This window comes from Triturus cristatus, chromosome 5_1 (genome assembly GCF_964204655.1).
Source record: "Triturus cristatus chromosome 5_1, aTriCri1.1, whole genome shotgun sequence".
NCBI lineage: Eukaryota > Metazoa > Chordata > Amphibia > Caudata > Salamandridae > Triturus > Triturus cristatus.
The window spans coordinates 307,502,911-307,508,910 of record NC_140587.1 but is presented as its reverse complement, the minus strand read 5'-3'; positions in this window follow the sequence as shown (position 1 = coordinate 307,508,910).

Here is a 6,000-nt window from a genome sequence, read left to right as displayed (position 1 = left end):
GTCTCCGTGTGCACATCTCCTGTCCGCGCAGCCACAGCGAGCAGGAGACGAGGGACAGGAGATGTGCACGCGTACACATGACCCGTGCGGGACAGGAGATGTGCACGCGGACACATGTCCCGTACATGTGCACATCTCCTGTCCGCAGGCGCGCACATGTCCTGTCCCCCTTCGGCCAAGAAACTGACAACAATAGATCTGCGCTGCTCACCTTGGCGAGACCTAAAAAGCTGAGTTTTCATGGTATTGCCCAACAGCTCCAAGATGATTAAATCAGCCAAATAATTATTCATTCCCTCAGATGGACATCTCATTCTTTACATCCGTATTAGATAAATTAGTGCCCCATTTCAATAAACTCTACTTCGCAACATTATACCCTTCATGCCCAAAACGGTTCCAGGTCTGCTGTAGTGGCATTGATAATATTCCCCACTTAGTTCAGGATTACAGTATTAACTGGACTGCGCAAAGCACCTTACAATCTACTCCTCTCAAAGCCCCTTTTTTTAGGTTGCTCTCTTAAATGGTGAAAAATTGGCAAAATTGTTCTAGATGATGACGCTCAAATGGCTTACGCTTGAAGCTCACTCAACCTAAATGACTGCATGCTAATGCCTAAAACCCCACCAACCCTTTTTCATTCGAAAAATAAAGTTGTTTAGTGAAACAGAATCCAGAAAAACAAAACTGCACTCATTCCCAAAATATTGCATTTCAAGACATCCATCATTCAAAGAACCTTCCGAGGCAATGCTCCATTATATGGAATGCTCTTCCCACTTTTAGAAGTTTTGCTGCCTTACTTCAGAGCTTCAAATCGAGGACAAAAGATAATCTAAGCAACCGAAGTGCTTCACACTGAAATGTTTAAAAACTCATCTTACTGAATTTGCATATTATTTCTATTTACCTTACCACTCTATGTTATAGACTGAAAGTATATATTCAATATTTGTTTAATGTATGTATGTTGTCCCACAAAACTCAAGGACATCAACAAACCAAGTGGGGGTAGGTGGTTGGTCAGGAAGAGACATGAGGGATGGTCATATAGAACCCAGCCAAACGCCCCTTTTAACATTGCGTGACTATGCTAGAAATAAGAAACAACATAGTGGCAGAGGTAAATCAATGCAAGTCCCACATTTGCCCATCTGTGCTTTTATGAATGGATTCTGTATTTAGCTGAATAAATCAAGTTGGTATAAATGACCTAATTATTAAACGCCTTTCAGAACATCTCTGATGGCCTTTCACGACGTGTAGGCATTATTTCGGATCTCCAGTACCTCAATGTACAAATCTTGGCCTCCACTGATGATCTCTGCACTGTAGGCATTCCCTGCACATTTGGGAACTTCACTCATGCTCTTTGGAAAACAGACTATTAATGATCTTTCCCTATACCACAGAAACCACCAAAATAACCCTCTGAACTCCCCCCCGTATTGTAAGGTAGTGTTGGATAAGAGAATTTGGCAAGTCCACAGCGAAGGGTCCTAGTCTACTCCTCAGGATGTGTGATAGTTGGCAACACTTTAAGGTATGGGGCCTCATCCTCTATACAACATTCTTCCGTATTCAACTGTGTTGTTCCTGTACGTGTTTAATGGGAATGTCTTTTAATTTGCTTATAACTTTTGCCCATGCCTTTGACCTCTGAGGAACAGTTTGCATCAAATTTGGCTATCTCTTGGCTCTCTTAGTTCAGCTTACTAAATTTTATGAATACTCGACCAGAGGGAAAAAGTTCCCCTAGGATCACCAAAAGAGTCAATGGCACAGGGACGTAGTCCCAGTCACACACAGGGACATGTGATGTGTTCGTCTACTCTCACTTACTCAGATGCACACTGACAGGCACACTGTTGGACCTGAACAAGCACATAGTCATTGAGTCAATGACAAACCAAATGGAGTCAAAAAGAGAGTGACTGTACTCAGAGACACAAACAGAGACTTGTGTTTGCCACTGCTACTTACTTAGACGCACACGGAAGGGGGGGCTCAATGAGGGACCTGAACATGCTCACAGCCACTCACTCAATAACACAATAATGGAGAAAAGGTCACGGTGATATAGTCAGCATTACACACAGGCACACGTGTTTGCCCATCACTACTCACTCACATCTCACATTCAGGACAGGAATATGTGCACCTTCACTAACTTAGTGACATACCAATGGAGTCAAAGGCACAATTACTAAACGTGTTTGATATGAATCCAAGAAACTCTTTCAGACGGTTAACGGAAGACACATTCTCAATGAACAACGGCACAAGAAATGAAAAAAGGTAAGTGCTAATAGTTTAAATGTATCAAATACAGAGGCAGTCTTTATTTTACATTTCTTTTCAAGCTTCCAATTTTTAATAAAAACAATCTATGAAATTTACTGAAAAAACACAGAAACTGACTTCTGGTTTTGCCTTAAATGCACAACACTACTGCACCCTGCACTGTCAAGACATTCAGAATGACATAATTGATGATATCATAAGTTACATTATTTATTACATCACCTATGATATCACCAATGACATTACTAATGACATCACTACATCTATAAAAAGCCAAAGCATACAAACAGTGTTAGACTTTGCCCTTTCTGCAGGGTGATCCCCAAAAGGTTTGCCTTCACCCTCCTGTTTTCTGAACTTGCTTTTGTTGGCTTTTAGGACTCTTCATACCTTACCACTGATAACCAGTCCTAAAGTGCTTGTGGTCTCTCCTTAAAACATGATATAATTGGCTTACACCCAGTTAGCATATTTAATTTACTTATAAGTGCCTAGTAAAGCAAAACTACCTGTTGCAGGCCTATAAATTAAAATGCTACTAGTGGGCTTGCAGCACTGATAGTGCCACCCATTAAATAGCACTTTAGCCATGTCTCAGGTATGCCATTGCAGTCTGTGCATGCAGTTTTAAACTGCCATGATAGCATAGCAAAACTAACCTTTTGCCAGGATCAAACCTTGTTTTTAATGCATGTAAGTCATCCATAGGATATGCCCTGGACAGCGCAGATGGCAGGGTGTAGTGGTGCAGTGTATTTAAAATTTTGGAAATGTACTTTGAAGTTTCACATGTCCTGCGAGTAAAAAATACTTAAATTCGTTTTGGATTACTGCAAGGCCCACCTCTCCCATATGATAACATGGGAGTTACCTAATTACATTTAAGAGGCTGTAACTTCCAAGTGGGAACAGGTAACTTGTTCATGTTTGGTGTCTTTGGAATTGTAATGAAAAATCCAAACTTATGGTGAAGTTGAATTTAAAATTATAGGGGTATATTCACAAGAACGTGTGCTAAACATCACCAAAAAATGTTAACGCAACTTTACACATTGCAGCCTATCGTGGGAAAATAACCCCGTGTCAACTTGGAATTCACAACAAGGCGTTACTATGCGTCTGCCGAAACCGCGGACAATGTCCGCGATACAACTAATTCAACTGAGATAAAAACACAAACCAAAACACCAAAAATCCTGCGATGGGCCAAAGCGCAATGAGGAAATCAGCGATAAGCAGCGCCAGGCCTGCAACACACACCTGGCCGGCGGGACAAAATCACCATAAAAGTAGAAAAACACCCAAACACAAACCTACCAACACCCAAGCACCATGGAGGCAGCCGGAGCAGGCGCAGAGGACGAGCGCAACCCCACAAGCACCCTGGATGACCAGCCCGGGACCTCATGGACAGGGAAGGGCAAGGACAAGAAGAGGAAGACAAAGTTCAGTACGCAGGCGAACGGGATCATATTCACGGAGATGATGGAACACCATCAACAACTGTTCGTCACCTCCATCATGTCATTGGGCACCAAAACTGGAATATGGCAGGACATCGTGGACAAGGTGAATGCCGTCGGAGACCACAAGAGGACAATGGACGAGGTCAAGAGGCGATGGAATGACATCAAGCGGAAGACCAAAGAGAAGCACGCAGCCAACCAGAAGGCAGCATTGCAGACTGGAGGTGGGGGCCTAGCGCCACAGCTCAAGCTGGATGACATGGAGGAGCTGGTGTCGACAGTCATCAGTGTGGATACTGTGGCCGGAGTTGGGAGACTGGACACTGCTGAACAGGACACAACACAACCGCAACAGGGTGAGTGACCACCAGGTACTGGGGGGCGGGTGGAGATGGCCGCGATGGCACACATGCACAATCAAGCAGAACACAGTGCACACCCTCAATGACTCTGGGTCATTGCCCAGATCCATAGACTGTCACATTGTACAATTCCATGCTGTCTGAATGTCAACATGTCCCATGCGGCTACATACATGTGGACACATTGCAATACACCATCTCCCCTTCACATTGCAGGGCCAGCGTCAACACCCCCTGCAGAGCAGTCCCAGCCACTCTTCACTAATGATGAGGAGGACAACCCCAGCATCGACACCCAAGCCCTTCTAGACATCATTGACATCATCCGCGACTCACTTCCAGGATCAGGGCTGACCAGCTGCATCGAGGGGTTCGACCTCATGGCACACATGCACAATCAAGCAGAACACAGTGCACACCCTCAATGACTCTGGGTCATTGCCCAGATCCATAGACTGTCACATTGTACAATTCCATGCTGTCTGAATGTCAACATGTCCCATGCGGCTACATACATGTGGACACATTGCAATACACCATCTCCCCTTCACATTGCAGGGCCAGCGTCAACACCCCCTGCAGAGCAGTCCCAGCCACTCTTCACTAATGATGAGGAGGACAACCCCAGCATCGACACCCAAGCCCTTCTAGACATCATTGACATCAACCGCGACTCACTTCCAGGATCAGGGCTGACCAGCTGCATCGAGGGGTTCGACCTCATGTAGCTGGGATCTACCATGCCCTGCAGATCATCATCATGGCATTGCTGCCACAAGGCATTGCGCAGATGAATGCTGCTGACCCCACACCATCCACATCTCCGCCCCCTGGTGTGTCAGTGCCCCACAGTGAGGCTGACAACCATCCTCCAGCCCCTGATGTGTCAGTGGCACACAGTGCCCCAGCTGGTACTGCAACACCCACAGGTGGGGCAGAGCACACATCTGGGGACGAGGACGTGGATGGGTTTGTGATCAGGAGGCACTAGCTTTCATTTCCGCCACCTTGCCTGTTCCGGCTTGGTGCCACACATCGCCCCATGACCTTCCACTGACCCCCAATACACTCCGATGCACTCACCTTGGACAGCGACATGGACTGCCATATCCTATTTGATGACCAATGACACGGCGACCAGACTGCGGACTGTACCCTTCCTCTTCCGCAGTGCTTGTCATCCCCGGATGGACTCTAGCTGGCCCTCCACGGGCCCATATTGTGTAGTGTACTCGGCATTGCCCTGTACCGCTCCAGCTTCAGGACTGCACTGGATGTGCAATAAACCTGTGTTATGTCTTTCATCATTCATGTATGAATGTGTGGGTGAATGTAGGGACAGTAATGTCCCTTGCGTCAATGATGCTCATCCTGTGGGATGCCAGTCAGAGGGTGCTACATTGCATATTGTGTACCGGATCCCGTGAACACTACAACAGGTACACACGCATCAGTCACTTCCATGTCCGGACATAGACTGAACCATGCCCAGATCCCACGAGGCATTGTTGCAAGCCCTGCACTGGTCCGGCGTACGGCAGGCCATACCACTCCTCTTACGCTCCGAGGTGGGGCCCTCATTGTTACCCGTCACAGGTGTACTCACTGGTGGTGTGCACGTCACTGGTCTGGTTGTCAGCATGTCACATTCACCCCCTGAGGGCAGGTTTGCACGCACACCACACCCATCCGGCACAGGCATCACAGGCCATGTGACTCCGCCAACATATGGGGCCGACGACGTCACATTCCCCTCTGCCGGTGGTGACTGGATGATGGACGCTCCACGGTTCTCAATCATAAAGGGGCCATGAGCTGTTGCGCACAGGGTTAGTGGCACCCGAGGCCTTGCGGCTGTCACGGGC